The sequence below is a fragment of the Gekko japonicus genome, unplaced genomic scaffold (assembly GCF_001447785.1).
Source record: "Gekko japonicus isolate JY-2015 unplaced genomic scaffold, Gekko_japonicus_V1.1 scaffold5129, whole genome shotgun sequence".
Taxonomy (NCBI): Eukaryota; Metazoa; Chordata; class Lepidosauria; order Squamata; family Gekkonidae; genus Gekko; species Gekko japonicus.
Genome location: NW_015173294.1, coordinates 33,705 through 61,488, shown reverse-complemented (window position 1 = coordinate 61,488; position 27,784 = coordinate 33,705). Strand labels below are relative to the sequence as shown.

General features: G+C 40.1%; 1 long non-coding RNA gene across 1 annotated transcript; it reads left to right on the top strand.

Annotated features, from left to right (window-relative positions):
* The first annotated feature begins 1,277 nt into the window (after nt 1-1,277).
* LOC107120200 lies at nt 1,278-20,260 on the top strand. The gene is made up of 5 exons (XR_001482820.1): nt 1,278-1,326; nt 9,642-9,708; nt 11,556-11,637; nt 14,862-14,919; nt 16,500-20,260. It is a non-coding gene; the product is annotated as an uncharacterized LOC107120200 (long non-coding RNA).
* The last annotated feature ends 7,524 nt before the right edge of the window (nt 20,261-27,784 follow it).

Sequence of the window (27,784 nt, the reverse complement as noted above, 5' to 3'; positions counted from 1 at the left end):
TAGCCATTCACCAACCTAACATCTGTCTGCCTCCTGTCTTCAGCTATATTTATTATTTATTTACTTCATTTATATCCCACCTTCCTCCACAGTGAGGACCAAAGCAGCTTACATTATTCTCCTCTTCTCCTTTTTATCTCTACAACAATCCTATGAGGTGGGTTAGGCTGAAAGTATGTGACTGGTTCCAAATCACCCAGTGAGCTTCCACAGTGAGATGGGAATTTGAACCTGGGTCTTCCAGACTTTACTGTGATGCTCTAACTGCTATACCACACTGGCTTTCGTAAGGTGGCTGCTGTTGAACAGTAGCAAGCAGCCAGGCCTATTTGAGTCATGCAAGTTGGTGGTATCAAGTCACCTAGAGGCTGGTGCCAGGCCTAGGGTTTACAAACTCCAGGTGAGACCTCGAAATCTCCTGGAATTACAGCTGAGCTTCAGACAACAGAGGTCCAGCCCCCTAGAGAAAATGGCTGCTTTGAGGGTGGACTCTACGGCATTAATATCCTGCTGAGGCCTCTCCCCTCCCCAAACCCTGCCCTCATCAGACTCCACCACAAAATCTCCAGGAATTTTCCCACCTGGAGCTGGCAACCCTACCCAGACCTGGCCCCGATGAGTCCTTCCTCAAAGGCCAAAATAGGCCTGGAAAGGATCCTGCCCTCTCCCCCTGCCTTTTTTCTCACTGAATCCCAGTCTGGGAATGTTGTGGTTTCCTAGCAACAGCCACTGAGGGAAATTGTTGCTTAAAACTATAGGAGCTCCTTTTACCAATTTCATTTTTTTCTGCAAGCCTAAGGCCACTTTAGGTTTGTAGAAAGATCTGTCTTGCCCAGTCACAGCTCCAGACGTTGGATTCAAGTATTCTCAGATTTGATTGACTTTACTATTAGTATATATATTTCATCACTGCCTCAAAGGGTGCAATTTTGATAGATCATCTTGGAAATGTCTTTTACTTCCATGCTAGTTTTAGAGATTTTATGTCAATATCCTCTAAAAGTTTTACTTCTGTTTAAATCCTAAGTATATATTTTACTGGAGTTGCAAGATTATTATAAACAGGGGTCTTGTGGGACCTTTTTAGTCTTTACATTTTCCGTCTAGCATAATCTTTCATGGTCTCAAACCCATTTTGTCTAATCTGATGAAGAGGGTATAGCCCTTGAAAGCATATGCTAGAATAAAAAGCTGTAACCTTTAAGGTGCTACAAGACTCATATTTATTTTTGTTGGAGCACATTTATATCCCTCTATTTCTAATCTAATTTGCATAGGAAGAACCAGAGCCTTCAGCATCTAAGCCTCCTTCAACAAGCACACCTGGTAAGTTGTATAAATAGGGTAATGCAAGATGTTTGGTAGTTTTCTATATGTCCAGTGTCTTCAGGGGAAACACAGTTGTGACAACTAATGTGAGATTTTCCTCCCTTGAAACGTAGTTTTTTCATGACCAGTTTCCTAGATTCACTTTAATTTTTCCAAGATTCTTTATACTGGTATCACATTTTTCAAGTTCTACACCTAGAAACTGTTTCCTGTTCAAGAAAACAAAATAGTAATCCATATAATGATATTAAAGCAGTTGTTCAAGTGGTTAAGACGCTGAACTGCAGGCTGTGGAAGGTCGGTAGTTCAGCAGTTCGAGACCCGAGTGTGCCGCATGACGGAGTGAGCTCCCGTCTCCAGTTCCAGCTCCTGCCAACCTAGCAGTTCGAAAGCAAGAAATTGCAAGTAGATAAATAGGTACTACTTCAGTGGGAAGGTAACAGCATTCCGTGCACCTTGGTGTTTAGTCATGCCGGCCACACGACCACGGAAATGTCTTTGGACAGCACTGGCTCTTTGGCTTTGAAACGGAGATGAGCATCGCAACCCTAGAGTCGGACTCGACTGGCTTTCGAGCAAGGGAACCTTTACCTTTACCTAATTATAATCAAGCTGAAGAAGTGTTTGAAAATCATCATTAGAAAGTGGACAAATACTGAATAGAATAGGATAGTGGTTAGCTACAGATATCAAAAACTAGCTGGATGGGTATTAGAATTTGGAGTGTTGCTTAAATTTGTAACTAATTCCTTCTGTTTTGTGGTATTTTTATTTTTAAATAAAAGTATACTATTGTGGTATTTTTATTTTTAAATAAAAGTATACTATTGTCGGAAAAACCAGTGTACTAACATCCTAGCAAATGCTATATATGGAACAGAAATGGGACTCTACCAGTGCCTGAAGCTTTGACTGCATGCAAAGCATTCCATTCCATAGCTCATGGCTGAGCAAGTCACTCAGGAGTGACCAGTCACTCTACAGTCAGTTAAAAGTAGTTCTCCACACCCATTCCAGTGTTGCTGTAGCCCTGGGTTCCTTAATGTAGTGTCCCTGGGTGCCATGGTACCCACAAGTACTTTCTGGCTCTTGCTGAGCTTTTCAGAGAGTGGGTGGAGGGTCTGTGGTTGGCTGTTCTCATTCAAATGAAAAGGTTTTCTGTGGCTGCAGTAGCAGATGCAGCCACTGAAGAATCAGGAGGACTGGTGAGTACCCAGGCTTTCCTTACTCAATGTGTGGGTCCATTCTGCCCTAAGCTTTCTTTTTTTCTATTCCTCCTTCCCTCTCCCTTCTTTCCCCTTCTGCAAGGGAGGTATTATGATTGGCTTTTCCTCTTGTGGTAGCCATTTTGGGATGCAGCAAATAATAATAATAATAATAATAATAATGCACGGTGGAAACGTCTCTGGCTTGGATCAGTCATGTCCTGAACGGCTGCGTCGACCGGCTTGATGACGTTGGGGCTTCAGGACCTGTATGTCGTATTGTCAGACTGCCACCGCCTGGCCGAAATATCCCACTGCAGGGATTTTTTGTAGCCGAGTAGTTCTTCCACCTTTCTGGTCCTGGGGCAGGACGTCACACACACGACAGCTAACACCTTCCCACAGGGGAGTTGGTGTGCCCACCCTCTCTAAGGAGTGGTTCCCATTTTATCTACTCGCCGAGGCTTTCGAATCTCTGGGTGGACGATGAGCTGCGGACAACAGGCTGGCTGCTCACACCAGCACGGGGCTTGAACTGACACAGTTTGGATGTTAAGACAGTGGGATATACCCACTGTGCCACCGCTCCCCAAACCACCTCCTCTCAAAATTCCAAAGGTTGGGGACCCCTGCTCTAATCACTTTGTTATGCTTCCCTTTAAAGCTATTGCAGTGTCTTCTCTCCTTTTTTTCCTTCGTATGAGAGAGGCACCTGCACACTATTATGCTGTGTGTGGGAAAACAAAAGCACCAGTACCCACCCTTTCCCATCTACCTTTTTTCATCTTCTTTCACATGTGTGCATGCACACATTCCCTTGCTCAGAACTGGAAAGGAACGGCTATTGACTCTGCATCAGAGCTGTAATTTGCTCTTCCAAGGATAACATATAGTACTTGATCCAATAAGCTTTTCATACTGGGGAAAAGGAAGGAGGGGCCCTCTGTGGCCACCAAAAAAGGCTATGAGACCTGCTTGTATAAAAGCCAAGTGGGTCAATGCCAACTAAACCAATTGTTGAAGGACTTGCTGCCCAAACGGTACACTAGCTGAGGCAAGATTCCAAATTATAATGTCTGGCAAAAAATAGAGAGGCCCACATTGCCACTTTTCGTATATGCATTAGAGGATTGTTGGTGTTGCAGGCTGCTCATGTAACTGTATTCTGTATTAAATGTGCCATAATCCTTCTTGCAGTCTCCCCCCACCCCCAAATTCTGAAACCAGATAAACCAGATGAAACCAGAAAGAAATTCCTTCTTTCATCCATCTATACACTGAAGCTTTGGAGACTGCTTTTCCCTTTTACTACAGAAAGAAAAACAACAAAACGTTGTTTTGATTTCCTAAAAGTAGATGTTCTTCTGAAGTAAATACTTGGGGAGCTGATTAAGTAAAGAGAATGCCACTTATTTTCTATAGGATATCACAGCTTTGGGCAACAAAATGAAAGGCAGGTTTCTGGCAGCCTGTGAAAATTGAACTTACCTTAGTTATCAAGATAGAGATCAGTCCTTAGTACCACGTTGTCCTTGTAGAAGGTGCAGAAGCCAGATGTAATTGACAGGGCTCCAAATTCCAGTATAATATGATCAAACTGACAGCCACCAGGAACACCACTTGAAGAGTAAGGAATTTGAAAGAAATGTCCTGTATATATTCCAAAGGATGATGTGTTAATGTCTGGAGGACCTTATGCAGGCTCTGTGACAGAAAATGAGATAACTGCAGGACAAACAAATAAGGTACCCTTTTGAAAAAGGGTTCTCTTGTGGATTTCATGAATTGGGAAGATCACCTACCAGAGATAAAATCATGGTCAGTCTAACTGATGCTTAAAACAAGGTTGTCTTTGCTAGTACAGAGCACTATCATCTGTCTTCTCTTGGTAGAGTTTGTCAATTTGAAAATAAAAGGAATGTGTGGGCCATCAGAGCATTCTCCTGTTCTGTACTCATGCAGTGTAAATTGGAAAAGAATCTTTGCAGTTTGATGTTGGAGATACATAGAGGTCTATCTGGCACTGACAAAAGTGGAGAAATATTTCCAAACTGAGTGTCCATACCCCTGATTCAGTTGGCTCTGACTAAGCCAGTCTTCTTGAATGTTCGTTAATATGATTCACCTTTAAGGAGACGAGATTCTCCTCTGCCTAGTTGAAAAAAATTATTGCCTCCATTGAAGGCAATTATTCTCCAGGTAGTTCACATGGGCTTCATCCATAGAGTTGTCCTTCCTGATGCAAACACTTAATTGTTGGATGCTGTTCTGAGAGTGAAAGAGAGCCAGTGTGGCTCTGAAGTCAAGAAAACTGACACTGTGCATAGCTTCTTTCTTGCTCCAGAGGCCTTGAACATGATCTATTATGCTTGGGGGACTCCTACCCCCAGAAGAGATTAGCATCTGTTATTATCTGAAAAGCCTGGGTTCCCTGGGTTACTGCTTCTTGTCCCTTGAGCAATACCCAGCCCTGTGGGTCCTCAAGGTTAAATGCACACAAATAAAGCAGACTTTAAAAATATATAAAGGTTTATTCAAAGATTTAAAAATACTTCACTGCAGTACAGTCACTGTTGCTTAGCAACAGAGAAAATAAGCTAACTGTTCTATCTAATACATTGAATACCTGGTATTAGATGGCATATCTTCTTGCAGCAGAAAAATCCCAGCACTAGCATGAAAACATTCTATACATTGCAGTCCCTCATTATGACACATAACATATCAAAGCATACTAGCATGGCATGAGTGTAAGAGTAGCATGGCTTCCCTCGGGCCTATTATAGCCTTTTCCCCTATTATACCCTCCATCTATTATAGCCTTTTCCCCTCTGGTACCAGGTGGTCTCTCGGATCCAATCAAGGATCTCTTTTGATAGAACTTTCCAGAAGACATTAACATCTGTTTGTAATTCGCCCCCCATCTGGTTACACAACTGAGCACAGATTTTCACGATTAACCAATTACCACATTCTTGAGTCCATCTTTGAAAGAGATAAGGATGGTGTACAGGGATTTGCCCACCCAGGCCAGTCCAGGGATGGGAGGGAATCCTGTACTTTTTCAGTACATTAAACAACAAACCACGAGATGGTCTATACCCGCTCTGGTTTCAGAACAATTTGCCACCAGAACCTCTTTTTCAATAATCCCTGCCTTTCCTAAGGGAGAGATTCCAAACCCTTAGTTGGCATCTGGGACAGAACACATTAGCAATTCACTCCAGACATGCACACTTTTACTCTCCAATAGTAGCGTATATGGTGAGCATTTAGGCCACAAGATTTTGGCTTGGAATGCAAGTTACAACATCAGAGACCCATTAGAAATAAGAATAATTTTTATTCAGTACAGAGCATAGCAAAACAGACGATATAAGAGATTACTGAAAACAAGAAAAACTTATGGCTCTTTGCCTTAACTAAACATTAATGATTCATAGTTACCAAGTCAGAGCATCCACAGTCCAGGATAGTCCAAGTACCAAGGGATTTTGAAGAGACATCCCATCCTTGCACCCATGTGCTCCAGTTCACAAAGCAGCTCTTTGTCTTCCAAGAAACAGCATTTCCAGGTGCAATAAACAGACAATGACAAGAAGGGAGAGCTAAGAGCAGAGCAAGAGCAAGAAGCTCATTCCCATAGCAATCAAAACAATTATACCCCAATTCCATTCATGATCAGCTGTGGCCATCAGCCAATCGCGAGTGGGCAGGGGATGTGCCCAATTGTTGGTTGTCATAGCTGCGTGTGGGGATAGGCTAGAAGTTTGGAGACCACGCCTGCAGTCACATGACCCAAACTCCAGCCTCTCCATTGCCTACGTGACTTGTTGCATGTGGGCCAGAGCCAGGAGCCATCAGGTCTGGCTCTTCCACTTAGAGGTGTGAAAGAATGTGTGGTTATATGGCATGGCTATTAAGGTAGTTCAGGCCATTTGGTCTGCCCTGGACCATTTGGCCTGCTACAGGAAACAGAGTCACAGAATGTCATCACAGGAGAAGGCATGAGAATTTAGAAAGCAATATTTCTATACAGATGGTATCTGCAGGAAGTCCCAAATCATTGGACACCTGTGAGCGGGACTCTCTAATAATCATGTTAATCCTTGAGGAAATTAGGGTGCTTTGCCTCAAAGTCTCCATAATTTGAAAATGCTTCCTTTTGGGTAGATAGCCCTGTGCTTTCACTACTTTATCAGTTTGGTAAATATTAGAAGAGCGAAGGTAGACTGAATGGTAGTGCCTTAAACTGAAAGTGCTGTCCTTTGTGTGTGAACCTAAGGAAATGCCTGTGAAGGAAAAACACCAAAACTTTGGTCAGATCTATAGATGAGATTAATTCCCTGGCAGTACTGTCTCTGAAATTCTTCTAAGGGTTTCTGTTTTGAAGTTCTGTACTTCATTAATATGTTGGTAAGCATGAAGTCCAGGACATTCCTCCAGTCCTCATTCTTTTGGGGGAATGTAAAAAGAACCATATACATAAAGAATATATACTTGTAATGGCACTGACACTATGATTTTATCCAGTAAATAATTTAGAGTGTTTGCAGTGTGCTGTCTTGTGTTTGGACCTGTAGATGTGGGGGTACTCAGAAACCTGCTGGATATGTTGTGTGTGTTGTGTGATTGTTTGTGTATGTTATGTGGAAAATGTAATAAAACCCTGCCCCTTTGGGGGCAGTTAAAAAAAAAGAAAAAAAAACCTGCTGGATGGTAGATTGTAGATTTCTGAGATCTCTGGCTGTTGTGTGTTTCACTCACCAGTCTCTTGATGGCTTCATCTAGCCTTGCAGGAATAATTGTAGCTGCCTCGACACCCCCACACACAAACACACACACTTGAGGCTCACTGAGGTCAGTTGCCCTGGTGATGTTTCCTGCATCTCATGCATGTTCCTTGAGAATTGAACTGAGGAGTTAAAGTAGGTGTTGGCTCTGTAATTTAGTTTAGATCTAGACCACTTGACTTCCTGTGTTCACCCTGAAATCTGGGGAGCACTCTCTGGGGAAAAAAGAACTGGAGCCCATAATTTTTTGAAAAATGTCTTCTTGTTGAGACTATATCACTTTTTCATTGTTGTTCTTGTTGTTGTTGTATCCCACCCTGCCCCACAGGTGGGCTCAGGGCAGCTCACAACATAATAAAACAATAAAACCAAGATATAAAAACAGTTAAATAATAAAACAATAAAACCAAGATATAAAAACAGTTAAATAATTAAACAATTAAAACAAGAATAGCATTTAGCTTGCCTCCAAGGAATTTCACCCAAGAAATGGGGAGGATGCCATGTTAGACTTGGAAACTGCATCCACCATAGTTTGCACTGAGCAGCCACTGCTAGTGGCCATCACAGTGAAAGATCACTGTAATTCTCTATAAGAAAAATGTAGTGTATACCCAGTACTTGAGAAAGAGCTGCAAACTGTTGTGCCCATAGCACATGTTACCTTTAATTTTTGCCATCTGAGAGGTAGAAAAAAATAAAAGTTGGAAGACAGAAAACAAATTTTGCAGTAGACTAAAGGAAGTGTATTAGTCACAATAGATAGCACTGTCAACATGTTAGGATGTTAAGCTAAATTTTATAACATTGAAAATACTGGGCTCTTTTATAATGTAATATCATTAAACGTATTATATTAGTGGTTGGCAAAATTATTCACATTTAAACCAAGAAGGTGTTCACTGCTTTCCATCAGAAAAACTGATGTCTTCCGATTTTTCCATGCTTTACATTCTGAGAGTGAAAAAGCTTGCCTTTTCTCTTTCTAAAAGAAGAAGATATTGTGTAGGTGATTTTTTTTCTAGAGCTCTGCCAAATTTCTGAAGGGAAAATTTGGAAAAGGTCCTGGGGAGTGTTCTCTCCATTTTTTTCTGTCTCTCCCCCCACACACACACCAGTGGTGACATCTCTATCTGGGAGTATTTCCATGGCTGCCTCTGTTGTAAGCAGCCATCTGTGGATCCCCTCTCTCCCATCCCCAGTTGCAGGGCTAAGGCTGGGTTTTGGTACCAAAAATTTACCTTCACTTTCTTTTGATCTGGAATAATGGGCTAATGCTCCTCCCTAGACCTTCGCTACTTGCATTTTCTCAGTTATGAAGTTTGGCCCCCCTGCAATAAAGTCTGGGTTTAATGAACTCTCTACCTGATGATCCTAGTGTGTTGGGTGTTTCATCAGTTGAGCTGCATCTTGATACATCTTGCCCTGACTGAAGCAACGGAGACTGTCAGTTCACTCATAAAAGTGGAGTAAAAAGAACAAGGAAGAGAGCTTTTTTTAAAAAAGAACCCAATGAAGTGGATGCAGAAAGAAGGGGGGAAGGAAAGAAGAGAAGATGAAATGTAGAAGGCACAAAACAGAAAGAGTTTAGCAACCTGTGAGCTCTGCTGAAAACCAGTTTTGATGGATCTCTCTCTATTAGCAGAGGAGTAAGGAAAAGGACCAATTCAGGAAGGAGGGCACTTCGTAGTTGTGGAGACACAAATTGTATCCTGTTTCCTGCCTCCATGCATGATGGGAGTTGGAGTACCTGATTGTTAGGATTTCCTCCTTCCCTCAAGTGAGAACTTGCTACAAAAGTGAGGATGGACATGTTTTCCAAGTATCAAATAAAGCTTTGTATGTCAAGATATGCACCCCTTGCTAAAAAAATAATTATGCCAAAATGGAATGAATATCCTGACTAAATGGGTTCTCCTTTTTGTCTGATGTTAAACAGCAAGCCTTCTGTCTAACATTTGTTCTGCCCTGGTCCCTCAGCCATCCTTAACGTATCAGAGAAGGCTTTGGCAAAGTTGGTGCATTTTTGGTATGTTGTTAAAGTGTTTGTTTCCATCTAAATTAAAATCAAAGATGTACATCTCTGGTCTTCTCAGTACTTCATGCTGCTGCCTATTGACTTTTCTGGCATCCATGGTGGTTGTAGAAAAATTACCTTTCCCCTAGGTGTTTGAATGTATCCCAAAAGTTTTTACAGTGCAGTCCTAAACCAAGTTGATGTCATTGGGCTTAGAAGGGTGTAAATGTGTTGAAAACTGCACTGTTTGTCATTCATTAATATAAATCTAATGTCCATTGACTTTATCTCATGCAGAACTAACAAGAAAGCCTTGGGAGAGAACAAACACAATGAATGGAAGCAAGTCTCCTATTATTTCAAGGTATTTGTTACCACAGATATTTGGGTCATAAGTATTTTACAAAAGTGTTTTAAACATTAGAACTTTTGAACCATGGGCCAGACCAAGCCAAACTACTTATTAAACAAAGAGTGACAGATATAGAAAGACAAACAGATATTCATAGAACTCCAGGTTTTATCTCCAAATTCAAGATTTGTTGCTGCTTCTGTTGCATAGTTATATTTTCTTGAATCAAATAATTCCAGAAGGGCCTTTACATTGGCAAGAAGTTCAACTCTACCTTCCGCTGTTCTGGAAAAAAGATTTAAATCAGTCCCATATATGCATAGGCTCTGTTCTTGTTCTTTAAAGGAAATTGATTCAATGGAACATATTTAACTGCCCTAGGCACAAAGAAATTCAGTCAAAATTTATTGAGCTGCTGATTGGAAATTCCCCCGGCAGATCTAACAAAATTAAACTTGATTGTCTTCTGTCCAATGTGAACCATGAAACAAACCGAATAGTGGCTAAATTTTGTTCACAGGTGTACAAAGATCGGAAAATGCATACAGTAGCTTGAGTGCAATTTTTACAGTTGCAAAATTTGATCATTTGATTTTATGTAAACCTTTGTGTATACTGGTCATTGACTGCAAAATAAAACTGTTGTTGTTGTTGTTGATCTGTTGTTTTTTTATGGGATATAGAGAGGGATCAAATGGTACGTATATACTTACAAGTGAGGACCTGTGAGTAACTCATGAGGAGTGGAGGAAATTCCACCCCCGCTTGTCCCAGCAGTCCTGCAGGTTCTTTTCCCCCCTCTGTTAACTGTTTTCCAGAGGAGGTGTCTTATTATTGCTTGTGATGATCAGTTTATCATCAATAGTGGTAATACATTGAAATCATGATACTCTGAAGAGGTTATGTTCTTGTGTTTGGTGTAGTAGGAGCCAGTTTGGTGTAGTGGTTAAGTGTGCGGACTCTAATCTGGGAGAACCGGGTTTGATTCCCCACTCCTCCACTTGCACCTGGCTGGATGACCTTGGGGAAGCCATAACTCTGGCACAGCTGTTCTTGAAAAAGGGCAGTTTCTGTCAAGAGCTCTCTCAGCCCCACCTACCTGTCTCTGTTGTGGGGAGGGGAAGGGAAAGGAGTTTGTAAACCGCTCTGAGACACCTTTGGGTAGTGAAGGGCGGGGTATAAATCCAATCTCCTCTTCTTCTTATGTTGAGGTACTGCAGCATTTCATCTGTGGATGGACTGTCAATATGATGACCTAGATTGAACTTGATTTATATTTTGATGGGCACCATATCCACAAATTAAAAATCTTAATTAGTATATCTAATTAAAGTTTAAAATTGATTGTGTCTTTGCATGAGGAACATAGACATTTTCTTCTGTGATACGGTGACCTATTGTAATACTTTAGTTACCATATAGGTGGGCTTTTGATTGTGTTCTGGTTTTTTTGAAAAAGTCGCTGCTTTGATTATCAGACTTGTACAGGACAGTATTTTGGTATCCTTCAGCTTTGTATATGCAGGAGGAACAATTTGATCATGACTATCAGGGCAGGAAGGTGATACCTATCTATTACCATGTTAATGTAAGCACTCATAGCCATTGCCACCCCCTAAGAACTAGGTAGGATTCAATAGTACTCCTAGACTTTTAATTTGCTGTATAGTAGGGTGACAACCCCAACACTGACAGATAAAACCCACCATTACCCAAGTTTGGTTTCTCATTTTGTGATCAAAATTCACCCCATATGACAGTATTTATTACAGTCCGTTTAGAACTTGGTGACAGTATATGTTTCAAATGTTGAATTGCGGGTAGTAAATTCACAAACATCTCTGTGTGTTTTTTTATAGACCAAAATCTGCAGCATCCTCTGGGCAACCAAGTACAAATGGAGTACAGTCTGAAGGGCTAGACTATGACAGATTGAAACAGGTATATATTGTGTTCTTAGAAAATAACAATTTTTTACTAGAATTTCTGGCAGTAGTCAGAAAAGCCTGAGCCAGAAGGAGCCATCTTCTGGAAACAAGTTCCACTTTCTGTCTCCTCAAAGGAGAAAGAACATCACAGCAAAAGCTGCACCTTGCTAACAGAGACCAGAGAGTTAGTGTACAAGTTTTTCATACCACGAGGAAAACCAAGCTGAAATTCCTTCCAAACCTAGGTGGTGACATAAGATTCCACAGTCTTACATAAGATCCTACCCAGTCAATTAAACACAAATATCACAGTGATGGATGTGTGCATAACAAAAACATCCAATACAATTACAGAATAGAAAGAGCCCGTGTGGTGTAATGGTTAAGAACAGCAGACTCTAATCTGGAGAACCGGGTTCAATTCCACACTCCTCCACATGAAGCCAGCTGGGTGACCTTAGGTCAGTCACAGCTCTCAGAGCTCTCTCAGCCCCCCAAAATAAGTCTAGCTCACTAAAAGAGTAAAACTTAAGGCTGCCAGACAGTCTTCGGATCCCTTGGGTATACCAGACACAATGCCATACAATAATTATTCATTATTATTATTATTATTAGAAGAAAAAGAGTTGCATTTATACCCCACCCTTCACTTGGAGTCTCACCACTACTTACAGTCTCCTTCCCTTCCTCTCCCCACAGCAGACACCCTGTGAGGTAGGTGAGGCTGAGAGAGCTCTGAGAGAACTGTGACTGACCCAAGGTTACCCAGTTGGCTTCATGTGAACGAGTGGGGAATCAAACCCTTTTCGCCAGATTAGAGTCTGCTGCTCTTAACCACTACACCAAATAGAATTAACACCATATAAACAATGAATGAAAAGAAAAGGATAAATGTCAACATTTATACAGTATGTACAACAAAACTACTTCATGCGTCCAACTCAGAAAAAAATTGATGAAGATTTTTTTGACATCTGCTGCCATAGGGTAATTTAAATTATTTATTCATTGGCTTCTGCAATTAGGACATACATGCTTTGATGCTATGGCAGTTCATTTTACAGGGCTAGAACAGGACATAGCTACAACTGTGCCAGCATGTTGGCTATTGTCTTTTTTCTTCTCACAATCTGGACACATGAAGTCATTTTGTTATACATACTGAAGAAGATATTACAGTCAGTATTGAAAAGAGCCATATCTGGGAGCTTGCTTTTTTGTACAAATGCTGATATTAATGTTCCTTTGTTACCTTCTATTGGTATTTTCTATTTATAACTGATATTCATCCTTTTTTTCTCATTCATTGTTTGCATGGTGCTAATTATGCTATTTATTGTGTAATTATATTAGCTAGTTTTGTTATGCACAGATCCATCACTGATATTTGTTGCTTGTTACGTAATTTTTATGAATATGTGTGTGTATTCATTGATATAATTACTCATATCACTATTGTTTCTCTTTCTGTTTAGAGGTCCTTATTTGTTTCTTCTTTCCTCAAGGGTTAAAAAACATATCTGATTTAGTCATTTCTGTACTGCCTTCCCTATGTTTCAGGGAGTTTTCAAGATACTTCATTTAAGGAACTGGAAAAATGCAATGTGTGTGCAGCAATTGGGAATTGGTGTATGCATTTTTCCACTTAAATCATACTTTTAAATGGCTATGTATAGAAAACATTTGTCACTGTCTTTACTCCATGATTCAATAAATTCTTGGAAACACTTTGATAATATTTGGAAATATTAATAGTCTCTGTGACTCTGTATTAATAGAGTCTGTGGTGAGATATAATACAAGAAAATGCAAAAAAGGTATTTACAAATTAGGGCATAATGTCTATAAAGTTCTTAAAATAAGCTTTGAAATAGATTGCTCAATGACAGATTAAACCATGGCCATGCATACTGTCAACTGCTGAATAGGAACCTAATGTTGGAGCCCTCATGAGTACATACTGCCAAGTAGACATAATAAGCAATATAAAGTAAAATACCTTTGTACACGGTGAGTTAGCTGGTAATGCTGGCATTGCTTCAGCACAGAAATTTGGCTGCGTCCATAATTCTCCAGTATTTTAAATATTCTGAAATGTCTCACTGCTGTTAAACAAGGGCAGAGGTCATTTCGGGGGGGGAACGCGGGGGAACGCAGTTCCCCTGGGTGAGGTGCAGGGGGCGGGGCACATGACAAAGCCCCGCCCCCTGCTTCCGGCCGCCCCGCTTCCAGCCCTCATTCAGCCAGGAGGAGGCAGGAGAAGAGGGAGGGTAAGTTGCTTCCTCCCCGCCTCTCCCCACCCCTGCCTGCCTGGGGCCAGGGAGGGCCTTGGCGGGGCTTCCTCGCACTCCCGCTGGCCTTGCAGGTCCACCGCCGGGCCCCTGATGTCAGGGGGTGTGGCATATGCTAATGAGTTCCCCTAGCTCTTTTTCTACGAAATGACCCCTGAACAAGGGTATCCTGGTTAGTCAAGTATAAAGCTGGCTATCTTCACTGAGCTAAAGAGACTGGGAGTGGAATTCTGTCCCCTTGCAACTTTTCCTCTTGCTAGTGACTGCTTTCCTTCCTGCCTTACCTCTATTTAACCTTAATCAAAGCAGTGTTAACCAGGATTTTGATGTAATCAAGATTTGTAACCTTTATTGAGTATTGGTTTCAAATTCTGTATAAATTGAAATCTTGGGTGGTAATGACAACTGCTGTTTGTCATTGCTGATTACAATTAAGGTGGGGAGGGGGGTATTCATTACCTTGAGCTGGGGGGATATTGCACAGATCCTATGACTAGCTTTTAATTGCTTAGCCATGGTTAATAAAACCAGCATTATAAGTGCAACCCTAAGTATGTCCTTCTAAGTCCACTGAAGTCAGAAGGGGGTAACTGCTTAGTATGGCACTCTGTATCTATACTGGCCCTAACTGTGTGTCTGTAATAGAACAAAGTTTGAGTCCAGTGGCACCTTTAAGACCAACAAACTTTTACTCTAGGTATAAGTTTTCGTGGGCATGCACACTTCAGATAGATTGAAACACACTACCCACCTCAGTGTATCTGTAATGTACTGATTGCTGGCCATATATAGTTTTACCCTTGGAGTGACTTGTATTTTGGATTTGTAGCTTTTGAAGTTAAGAGTATGCTAGTTTTCAAAATTAACAAAGATTGAATAGGAATTTCTTTAGACATTTTACATTTCTTCAGACGTTTGACATTTTAACTCTGTTCTGATACCATAGGATATTTTAGATGAAATGAGAAAGGAATTAACAAAACTAAAAGAAGAATTAATTGATGGTGAGTATTTGAATTTGTGACTGACCTTTGGATTTTTAAGTTCAGGATTGTAGGAATTGGGTAGAATTTAATTTGACATTTCTATCCCACTTTTCCCTTTGCTGATCAAGGCAGCTTACAAATTGTTCTATTAAAACTATAAATATAAAATAATACTTCAAAACTACATGCCTAACGCTCAGATCCGACTAAATGCTCTTGCAAAGAGCATAACTTCACAGCACTTTAAAAGAAACTCCAAAAACCCCTCTTAACTTCTCATGGAATTACCATTTGAAAAACAATCCGTGTATGACCAATGAGCAGTCCTGCCGGGTGGCTGGGTGTGGGAATGACCAAAAGTGTTGACTAGCAGAGTATCATTGGTGCACTGGAACATATGAGCAGAGGAAGGTATTTCAGATATGTGGGCCCCATGCCATTAAATACTTTAAAGGTTATAACCAGCATCAGCGTTCCCTCTAGGCTTGCCAAGTCCCCACCACCGGCGGATCAGGCCCCAGGGGGAACCCCACCCCGACATGCATGTCACTTCCGGGTGACGTGCGTGCGGCACGCGCACACTTCGCGCGCGCACTCCCAGAGCAAGCTGGGAGTCCCCCACTCCGGATACAGGTAACACTTGGCAACCCTAGTTCCCTCTAATTTTTTCCCCCTACTGAGCAGAGCAGTTCACATCCTGAGCAAAATATAACTGCTGTAATCTTAAAATGGGCAATGGGCAGTGCAAGACTCTGTGCGGCTCCCCTTCCCCAATGCCTAAAAGTGGTTGAAGCCCTTAAAAGCTTATAGAATCCTGGATTTTTCTTCCCCCTGTAATTCTGTGGTCGCTTGAGTAGCCGAATATACCTGTCTCCCTCCTTTTAATTTGTTTTAGAAGTCATGCATTTTCTGCATAATAATTGGCATAAGGGCCAGCCACTTTACTGACTTTACTGTTAGCCGTAGTTGATAAGCACCATCATCACTACCTTGGGCCTACCTTGAAAAGATTATTGAAGAGGTGAACTCAGATTTGAAAGTGTGTTCCAGATTAAAAGAAGGTGTACTAGTAATTGTTGTAAGACTCTGCTCCCTGTGTTCATACCACCAAGCATGTCTCTTCAGTTGTAGTTCTGTCCCTTCTTTTGTAAGCCTCTTACTCTGTTACTCCTTAAACTTTATGCTATGTAAGCCTAACTCCTTCACATCCGTCCAGCATGCTATTCTGTTCATGCTGTTCCTCCCTTGTCCTGTTTTAATTCCTGGTTCTTACATACTACCCTTAGGGGTGAGGCCTTGAACAGTTTTGCAATTGCTTGGTCTTGGTTCTACATTTAAAAGCCTTGGTTCCAACAACTTTGAGAACATTCATCTTACAGCGTGGCCATTTTGGCCTTCAATATGTTGTATAAATTCTTGTAATTGTTGAGCCTCTCAACTGTAATGCAGCAGCATGCCAAATGCTGTATAGACTGCATTTTCTTGATAGATAAGTTACTTTAACAGATTAAATCACAGTCAAAACAGTCTCCTCCATCCCCTCTCCCCTCCCTGTATTTCTGCAGCTAACTAATTGTTTTTTACCTCTTTCAAATCAGCTATCAGGCAAGAACTGAGCAAGTCAAATACAGCATAGAAAGACTAGAACTAAGACGTTATGACCACTGGTCTTGGTATAAAATCAACTACATTTTATGAGCTGTTTAGAAGAAAGCAGAACACCCAATTGGAAGAAGGGGAAAGCAAGATTCTGAAAACGTTCAGACATCACTCTGGTGGTCTACTATTTCCCTTTGCTGCTGTTTTCTGACTTTTCAACAGGGTGGAAAATAGTCTTAAGTTGCAGTAGTGATTTATGCAGAAACTCCTATACTTGTCAAGACAAGATCACAGTGCATTGAAATGTTTTCATCTCAAGACGAAGCTACGCATCTCACAGTTCATTGTTTAAGACATAAAAAGAGAAGAGCTTGAAGGCTATTCAGAGAGGTTTTCTTTATTAATGAAGGATTTAGCAAGTTACACTGTTGTACTGCAAGAGTATCTCAGGTTAGTCTTCCTATCATATTTGGTATGTCCATGAATAATTTAAAAGATCAAACATTACTTCAGTTGCAAAATAAAGAATAGATGACAAGACTGTGTGTTGTAACACAATATTGGTGAATAAGAGACTTGGGATATTTTACTTCATAAAGTTTTGGAATCTTATGACAGGAAGCCTCTCTTGTTAACCTTCATACAGTTTCATAGGGGAAAATGTAAGTGCTGTCCAGAGTATAAAGATGTAGATGCCTTCCTAAATTGTAATGCTTTACCAAATGTAAGACTTCTCCAGAACACAAATCAATTGTCAAATATAAATGGTTAGATTGTTATAGACTTACCATAGGTTTTTGAGCTTTTTTAAGATTTATGCATGTAGACATTTTTGTAATATAAAACAACCACAGAGTTGGCTTTTTAATTTAAAACATCCTTGCATGCCACAAATATTAAGTAGCCTTTTTTCAGTAAGGCCTAGTTACTGCCCAGGCAATACTTGGGAGATGTAGAGTTGGGAATAGGGGTAACTTTTTTATTTAAAACAATTTGTATTAATTACTGCACTATTTTTCCTTATATTGCATGCATGTGTAATAATAAGGAAAATGATGTGACTTATCAGTAACCATGTTAAATAGAACCAGGTACTTAATACTTTTTTGTATCATTTTCTTTAATTCTTTGTATTTTAAACTTATTGATGCTTCAGTAACAGTTCTGGAAACTCCAGTCAGTTTTGCTGCTTTTCTTAACTGGGTCTGAAGTTAAGCGTCATAATTACACTTGGAAATGATTTAAAAGATGCAAAGAGAATGAATAGCGTTCTTTCCATAACATTTACTTTTACCTGTGTATTGAGACAGGTTTGGTTTAATTAGGAAGTGAAATATTAGGGCTCGTGCGACCATTATGCTCCAAGAGATTGAGAGTAGGTGTTGAGAACGCACATTCCTTTCCTCCCCTCTTCTGTCCTGCAAAAGTTCCTACCACCCTGCACATTATATAACCATGCTTAATAATCTTCCAGCTATACTTTCAAATCCTTTTAAAGCAGAACCCTGATTAGCATTAACTTTTACAGTTGGTGCTCATGCATCCTTTAATCCTGGTTAACGCCAGTGAAGAGGAAGCCACACTAGAGAACAGGGGAGGGATTGGGAGGGTGATCCTACAACCTGCTGCCCAGTCCTGTGCTTTGGACCTTGGTAACTAATAATCAAACACTGAAAAAACTGCAAGGTGAATAAATCTCAAGAACAGTGTTGTCAACCATTTTTATTTCTAGAAGAATGGATTTTATTTTCTCCATTATATTCATCTCTTATTCCAGGATTTAAACATTGCTAAAACATACCAGGCAAACTTCAAAGAAGGGCAGCAGGGTGGGGGGTTGGGTATCCTGCAACTAAAAATTCAGCAATTTGGCAAATTAAGTGCAACAGTAATTTACTGCATCTTGAATTTTCAGTTATAATAGTGCCATGTTTATTTTGTGAGCTATGCTGATTTTAAAATAACTTGCCATTTTGGACATAATCAGTTTCTGAGATTATCTACTTCCATTTGGCGTAGTTATAAGAAAGCTTTAACTAGCATATTGTCCCAAGTGTTGAACACCAAAGCAAATTTAACAGCATTTGTTTGCTACTTGAATGAGAAAATTCTCCATTTCCCCTCTTTCTGTATGATGGAGGAATGGCTTGTAACGTATAATCCCAATTCAGTGGTTACTTAAAAAAAAAGTTCTCTGCATGCATTAATTGAAGGCATTTAGATCTAAAGATAAGCAAATGCTGTTGCTCTCAAATTAAGGAGGCACTTTCATCTTAGAGGAGTAACTTTTATGTTTAAGCAGTATAAACTTAATCACTTACTCTCGTCGGAAATCATGTTTGATTTTGTTTGTAAAGAAAATTCAGAGATAGTTTACGAGAATGTTATAGGTGTCCATGGTCCATGGCTAAGAGAATTAATTTACTAGGTTGTGAATGAAACTGGTTAATGCACTAAACGTTTTGTGCCTTGGTCTAAAATTAACATGATTTCTGTGTAAAAGAAAAAAGGAAGGTTCTGTACTCTTTCTACATGCATATCTATAAGATCCTCAATTGGACTGTTCCAGGGAATCCAGTTTGATAAACTGTAAATTCATGCTGTTGTACTAGCAGCTATGCCATTGCCAGATATTTCTGTAATTAAAATGAGCTACTAAAGAAGCAGCTTAAGTTATTTTAATTACTGTTCTTGGAGGGAAAAAATGATGGTTCCTGTGCTTTTGTACAGCGGATGCCTTAAGCTGAATATGGTTTAGGGGATCATTTTTAATTCCAGGAAGGTTTTTCTTTCCTCAACACTGTGATCTGATCTGTGATAAATCTGTCCTATCCATATACAAGTGGCTAACAAGTTAATCACAAACAAACTGAATGTACAAATCTTAGTGCTGGTGCTGAAATCTCTTCAGAGAGTTGTCATGAAACAAAGTTCATTGTTCAAAAAAGTTTTGGAAGCATCAAGTGTCAATCAAAACTGAAGATGAAACACTAATGAATGTTGAATTTTCATGCATTTAGTTTTACCTCCTTTTGAGTTTTTCAGTTAATTCTCTGCTATTTTTATCATACTGTGTCATGTTAAAATTTCTTAAATGCTAACTTTGTTTTGTTTGAGCAGATGAAATAAAAATGCAATATATACATGCTGTTGCTACTGTTTGTGAAATTTGGCTTACTGTGGAAAATCAAGACCATCCTTACCATGTTGAAACAACTTGATTTCTTTGATTTGTAATATGTTGCTGATGCCCTTATAAATGTGTAACTTTTGAAATGTGCTACCACACATGTGCTACAAGGAAATGTAAGGCAGTAGTATGCTTATAACTCAGCACTGATTCTCAATCTAAGCAATTACTGCTATTTTCCTAATTTAAATTGCTTTGGATCTTTGATTTCTCTTCCTTCCCCATGTTTCAAGGTACGTGCACATAAACCACACATGCCCATAAGTTTTACCTGAACACTGTAGTTCATACTATTTGCTTTGACAGTCTCCATTTCCTGTCACCTTTGCTGACATAGGGTGTTGAGTATAAAGATGAGCTAGTTTCACTTGCTGTGTCAAGCTTCACCACTATCAGAACACTTCTAGAAATGGGTTTTAATCCATTTTTCTACACAATGCCACAAATATACTGGCCTGACAGAATAGGTTTTTGATATGAAAAGCTTCTCCAAATTCAAGTTAGAAATAAAAGAAACTAAAACAAAATGCAGACAGTCGATTGGGTCAAACAAAATTACAGAGTTGATTGAGAATCTGGACAAAATAATATTAGAGGATAGCTTACAGATAACTATAACAATGCAAATAAAAGTTAATTTGTATTTGGGGAGATGGTAAATTGCAATCGGGAGGAGTCTGGCTGAATTGTCAGTAAACACAAGATGTAATCAAGTCCTAGGGGGTGGTATTTTGATATTGGGTTGTACAGCTCCCTCTCGTGGTTTCATCGGAAATGTCATGTGTGTGTTGTAAAGTTTTTAAAATGATGATTGAATTTTCTTGCACATATAAAATTAAATCACTCAAGGCGTGGGATGTTTTAAAATGTGTGCACACACAATAGAGACTTGCCATACATCGTTTGCTGAGTGCTCTTGAGACTGAAAGATGATAGAGCACCTACAACTATCTTCTCACAGCTTAGATCACTACAATCATTTATTTTTCCATTTGCTACTTGTCCCAAGGTAACCCGAGTTCTTAACCATATGCCAAAAACATTTGTCTGAGGTAAATGCAAAATATACTGGTAGCAAGGACTGTTTCTCCATCTGAAATCCCACATCTTTCTTCCATACTTTCTTAAAACACCAGGAGACATTGCTGTTTAAGTTTTTCTGTCCTTCTAGAGCCTTCCACACTTCTCAGCTAGTGTGCAACCAGATTGTTGTTCCTTGCTAGGTGAGTTGTCCCATTCCAGTTGCTGCCTCACCCTTGTCTGCTCAATTATATGCCAGTGGTGTTACTGTGGTGCTGATGGTAGTTGATAGAAAAGTTATGCTAAACCAAATAGCTATGCTGGGTATGGTATCTCGGGCAAACACAAGGAATCAAATCCAGAGGTGGTGTTCCATTGACTTAAGAGAGCTTGCGCTAGTGGAATGGCACATCCTTTGGTAGGGGAATGATTTTTGTTCATTCCCTCTGCAGACTCCTGCTCTCCCACACATCATTCATGAAGGTCCCATAACCAAAATTTCAGGGCTCTTGGTAGGCTGCTGCTGGAGGGGAATTGTAGAACAAACCCTTTCCCCAATCTGTGCTACACTTGTAATACTTGGGATCCAGCCCAAAGCTATCAGTTGGGTGTTACACCTGTGTACTTGGTAGCATTTTAATTTTTTTTCTTAAACCCTCTTGGGGCACAGTCTAAAGTCACTGTATAATTTCCTATTATAATGGTAGAGATACTGAGCATTTGGTGAACAGTCTATCACGGCAGTAGAAAATACCTCTGATTGTGTTCAGCTACTTCTAAAAGTTGCTTTCTGGTATTTCTTGGAAAACATGTACCATAAACTCAGGGGAGCCGTCGACTTATTCTAGGTAGGATAGCTGCAATGAGGTTTTTGAACAATTTAAATTTGAACAATTATTGTAAAGATCCCCTACAGTGTGTAGATAGTGGTTGGTTTATAGAACTGGAGATAAAGTGGGAGTGGAAAATTAAGAAATAAGCTTGGGGAACTGCATCTCATAATTACCAAGTATTTATTAAATACAGAATAGCTAGTATTTCCTACCTTGAGACCTGATGACATAGTAGTGAAAGGTCTTGGAAGGTATGGTATCTTCATCTGGGGCAGGCCAAGGAGATCAGAGGCAGTATGAGAAACTTGTGCTGCCTCAGGGCAGGCCTCTTGAAGGACACCGAGTCTTGGTATTTGCCCAACTGGAATTACCTTTCACCAGTCATGACAGTAGGGATTTGTATGGGAAATTCACTGCTTCCAGCTATCTTCAAAACACATCATCCAATTATAGAAAGCAAAGCTGGCATGATAGAGCATGGGCAGCACTCTGCTAAACTGGATGGGATAAACAGGAGATTTAGTAAGAGCATTTTACACAACTAGAAAAAAGGCAGCAGCTATCTAGAAAACATATCACAAATCTCTGGCAAAGTTGCCTTTTTTGAAGATCTTTAAAAGAGTTTCAAATCTGAGAAGGCGTTGATTTTCTTAAAAACAAAAGGAGCCGTTTTCATTCTCCTTCAAAAGTTGGCTAATAAGGCACATCTCTTCTTGCACAAAAGATCCACAAGGGCTTTAAAAGTGTCATGACCTAAAAACAAAATCTTAAAAGACCTATATGGTTAAAAGTATCATGACCTAAAAATTGTTTTAGAAAATCTTAAAAAGACCTATATGACTATTTAAAATGAGAATGTCTGCTTTAGTTGGTTGTGTTTCCTATTAAAAACAACCATAGCTTCATGCTGGTATGCTTGACTTTTTCATAAAATATAATACAAGGAGGAAGGAAATAGCAAACCCAAGTCTGCAAACTTTTGCCTTCCCTACTCTCCTTTTAAGGCTTCGTTTCTGCCTACAAATACAAAATAAGTCATTAGTCTGAATAAACTAGCAAATATTTATCACTGCTTGGATGCCCGAATAATACGTGACTGTGTCCATGATGTTTGTTTAATAAATGTTGCCTAATGTTATGAGTTAAAGCTTAGTAGAGAGCACATAAATGAGAATCACCACTTAAGTTTGTAGCTTCCTTGTGCATCAGAGAAAACTAGTCATGCAAGTACCGGGGTGGGTGGGACTTTTGTCCATTCTGGAATCTTCACTAGTATTAGATTCTGTTCCATCGCTAGTTCTTAACATTCCTGTATTTACCAAATCAACCCCACTTTATTTTTTATGTACCTTCAGCAATAACGTGTCATGAGATTCAGAAAGATTGTTTTGCAGACTCGCTGCTGAACCTTGAATTTGTAACACGATCCAAGCTAAGCTACAGCCATAATCATCATAGTATAACTGCTCACAATGTCTCTTTATATTGCTTAATAACATCAATTCTAGATCTGCATGTAAGTTTTCCTAGGCAACAACCGTGCTCTATTATAAAAATCTGTCTTAAAGTTACAACCCAATAAAATATAATATTAACATTATCTGGCAAGGTAGCAATGTTAAGTAAATTCTTCAATAATTTTTATACTGTTAAGTATCTAATTCAAGAATTAGATTTGATAAAATGTGATATGTACAAATGCACAGCTTAATTTTTTTACAAAACAATCTCAATTCCTAGCTCACAATGCAGAATTCTAGTGTGCTTATGTAAAGCAAGTATATAGATTGTTTCACTTATCTGTAAAATATCCATCAATGACTTGAGTTCCAGTTGTAGCAGTAACTGGGATACGAGCCTGGTGCCAAAGTTACAATGACAAAACAGTCACAAAATAGGGAGAGGGAAGACTGCAATCACAGAGTATGTTCTTGAAAAAAGTGCCTTAATTTCACTTAGAACTGTATGAAATGCATGCTAATTTTCTGTAACCACTTCTAAATCTAATGTGCATGGTGTTGATTGTAAGTCTGCATTAATATTATTGCTCAGATCGATGGCTTTCTTCTATCTTTGTTTCTTCCATCATGTCCATGCTTTTTGCTTTGCTGGTTTTCTAGATGGTTTCTTACTATGGCTCTTGGAACTGAGTTTCCTTATGAAATAAAAGCTAATCTTATGTAAAAAGTGAAAGCTGCATTTTTATTACTAAGTGAATTGTACTTTTAGACATATTGTAGAGACAACATAGATGTGAAGACTCAGAAAAAGTTTGTGATGTTGTGTGTCAGCTATATGGAGTAGGGATGGGCATGAACCTGGGCATGACCCTAAATTCGCAACTAAAATCACCTGGGTCATGGTTTGCAAATCGAGGTTCATGCGATGTCACCTCAATGACCCTCCATGTGATTTTCAGAGGTTCGGGCATCTTGTGGTGGGGTGTGTCGGCAGCAACCAGGGCACACACACTGGCACCAATAAATTATTATCATCAAAGCAATGGGGGATGGACTTCTGCAGCTCTAGAAACACCAATAGTGGACCTCCAAAGCTTGACAGGTAGTGCTGGCCACCAATAAGAGAGCTCACATTCTGCTCTATGGGAGCAGAATGATATATACCCCCAGCTCACGTGCAGCTGCTGTTTCTGTCTGCAGCAGGTACACCACACATTAGAGACAGAGAGGGACAGGAACTGGAAGCCATTCCTCCTGTAAACAATGGGGTTCGGGTGTTTGGTGCTGGTGTGAAGGACTTCACTTTTAAGAAGCTCAAAAGTGCTGTACAAACAGCTGAAGGACTGTAAAAGGTTAATTCTTCACAGAAGCCTCTCTAGACTTGAGTGACAGGCTGTTCCAAGCAATCTGATTGGTTGCTAAGCAGAGAAAGACTTCTGAACTGCATGCTGAGGAGAGATTCAGTCAGATTGCTTTAAGGTAGTTTAGGGAGTAATTCTAAGCAGGTCTACTCAGAAATGTCCCATGTTATTCAGTAAGGCTTACTCCTAGGAAAGTGTTTTTAGGACTGTGCTACAAGATGCTTGCACAGCATCAAATCCAGATGCCCTTAAGAGAGAGCTCTCACCGATAAGAGAGCTCCCATTCTGTTCTATGGGAGCAGAATAATATATATCCCCAGCTCATACACAGCTGTTGTTTTCCATTGGCAGCAGGCATGCCACATGTTAAAGACAGAGAGGGAAGGGAACGGGCTGTGATTTCCCCAGAGAGCACTTAACTGGGGGCACATGTTTTTTTGGGGGGGTGACTCAGCTCCCCTAAATCCAATCCTCACCAAACGTGGAGGGCAGGTAGAGGAGAGTCAGCTGCAGACACACTGTGAGTTTGGCATCTCTAGGTCATGGGGGTAGTTTGGTAGATGGGAACGAGTTTGGTAAATGGGAAGGTCTGTGAAAGTTCATGGCTCGTGTGGCCCCACAAACTGAAATGAAGCTCCATTTTCCTAGTTCATGCCCATCCCTAATATGAAGTCTGAATCAACATCTGTTCAATACTAATCCACAGTAAATTCAGCTGCAGACATGCATGTCAAGTGTGGACTGATTCTAAACCAGCTCTATACAACTGATGAGCAAAGAAGTTGAACATGGCCCATTATCCATCAAAAATAAGCCCCACTGGGAGCTTGATAAGCCTCTAGGTTTTGATGCCTAACTGGTCAAGTGAAATCTAGCAAGGTTGTTGAACAGATGGTAGGCCACAACTTATAACTGCATTTAGTGTGGTAAGTCACAAGTTGTTCTAAACCAAATATATTTTCAGATGCTGAAAGTGGTGTAGTGACAATACAAAAGTGCATTTAATTTATTATTGGGTTGTATCCAAAGAACTGCAAGTAACAAAAAATTTAACAATGCCAAATGAGTTTGTTAAACTGAGGCACAAAGAGATCTCAGGGAGAGAGGATTAGTGAATGATTACCAGAGGGTCTTCCTTCAAGAGAGTCCATAGCGTTTCCCCTCAAAAGAGCACAGGACGTTGCATGGGAATGGGGCCTGCAGCTTGAATGGAAAATCCACGAAAGTGGCAGGCAAGGCTCCCTTTTAACCAAATAGAAATGTCCTCCCCTTGCTCAAAGGTACTTTGGGATCCAGCCTGTTGTATCTAGTTTGTACCTTGTGAAGCTAGTTTGGATACAACTAAGGGCCAAACTAGATGATACCACTTTTGAGTCTGCCATGGGGATGCAGTGCTGTTTTAGAGCTTGTTTTTTAAATGTTTCAAAACACTGGGATCCTGATCCTGTTGGTGACCGCAGCATGAAGGATGAGGGGCTCTTTTCCCCACCACTGTTTTAACTCTTGAAAAGGGGGGAGGAGCCCCTCATCCCCCTGTGTTATGGTCCCTATGGAATTTTGAAAAGTAAAAAAAACAAGGCCTGCCATGGGGACATGGCATCATTTTCAACTTGGGGGGGGGGGCATGGTATCTGATGTAGTTTGGCGCTAAATTAACACATCTTTTCTTTAAAGTTAATAAATCCTTGTGGACTGAAGCTAACAAATATCAATGCATTCATTGAAGAGGAATCATCTGGAAATTGAGAATATTTTTAAAAATGGTTTTCCCAAAGCCATAGTCCTGAGGCAACACCTGGTAACTGCAAACATCTCCTAAATTGAATGTGGCAATGTGGCAACTTTTCTTGAGGCATGTAATGACAACTATTGGAGGGTTGGACTGACCTTGGTGAACACTTCTACATTTTACTGCAGCTTACAGCACAATCAAACACTTCCTGTTGGCAAAATGTTATATCGCACATGGGGGCTACAGTGAGATGGTGCATTAGGTAAAACTGTCCCCCTGCCTGTTACACTAGCAGGAATTGGGCTGAGAAAGCCCTCTGCTATTACGTGTGAGAGAATTTCTTAACTGCAGCCACTCCACTAAGTTCCATGACACACACCTCTTGAAGCTGAGGGACTTCTCAAAAATACTTTGTAATATGGTATGTCAGTCAGGTGTTCATGGGGGACTCCTCCAAGGGAATATTGGCCAGTGTTTTTACTGGGTAAACTATGTTCAGAAGTGGTAGGTTCTCACAATGTTGTCTAGAGGAATAAGCTGTTCTAACATCCTGAACAGTTTTAAAAAGGTTGTTGAGAAAGAAACTGATATTTTGCTGTTTATGGATTTATATCTGCTGACACACACACTATATGAACTGTGCACACACATGTATACCCATAGGCATAGAGAAAGCTGTTTGCATTACCTACTGTGAGAGATTTCACATAGAGGACACTTGCCTGCATTTTATGTTAATGAGGTTTGCACACATTCAGCTCAAGAGCCTTATGGGAAAGAGAAGCATATTTTACCCATTGTTAGCAGAAACACAACTAAGGAGAAGTAACTCCACCATTGCTGAAGGACCTGATGTCACGCAGTATATGGATCTAATCTGCGTCTGAATTACCATTTCTTGTTGGAAGGTGCCTTGTTTGCCTGGGAAAGCCAAGATCTATCTGCACATCAAGGGAGATACAGGATGTCAGAACTTCACACCTGACCAGATAGCTTTCCATGAGATAGAGTTTAGAGTTTCAAATATTGTCCAAACCCCTAAGGTATATGCACCAATGAGTGAGGTTATGGGATGGACTTGTAAGTAGGTGGGTTTAGGTTGCCTGCCACCCACCTGGAGATTTACTATAAAAAGCAAGGACCATGCGTTAGGTCTTTGCTAGCCACAGTCCCCATCAACATCCCCTGTCTTCTTTTTACCCCTAAAGCCCAGCTTTCTATCAAACAACCCTATTGTCTATTTCTGACTTCTTGGTGTGCGCAGCCAACGAGGTCCACGCCTTGCTGGCTGGTTCTAGCAGGTGTGAATTAGCAACATCCCTAGGTCTTATTTTCTTACCCTCAATTCTTCATCGCATCAGACAAGGCTTCAGGAAAGATAAGTATGAACTATACCAACCTACCTCCTAAGTAAAAGAGAAACTATTTTTGCTATTTCTGTAACTCTAAAGGAATGTGATTGTGTGAGAGTGTGATTCTGTTTTGTGTGTATGTGATTTTGATATTGTTCAGTAAAAGACAAATTGTTTTGGAAAACACCAGTCTCATCTCCATCACTGGGAACTCTGGGGCTGACAGGACCTCCGTAAACTTTGGCAAGAACTCACGTTAAATTTAGTTGCCATCTACTGTACATAAAGCAGTTTGGCTAACAAGGTGTACCTAGACGATTACTGATTCATAAATTT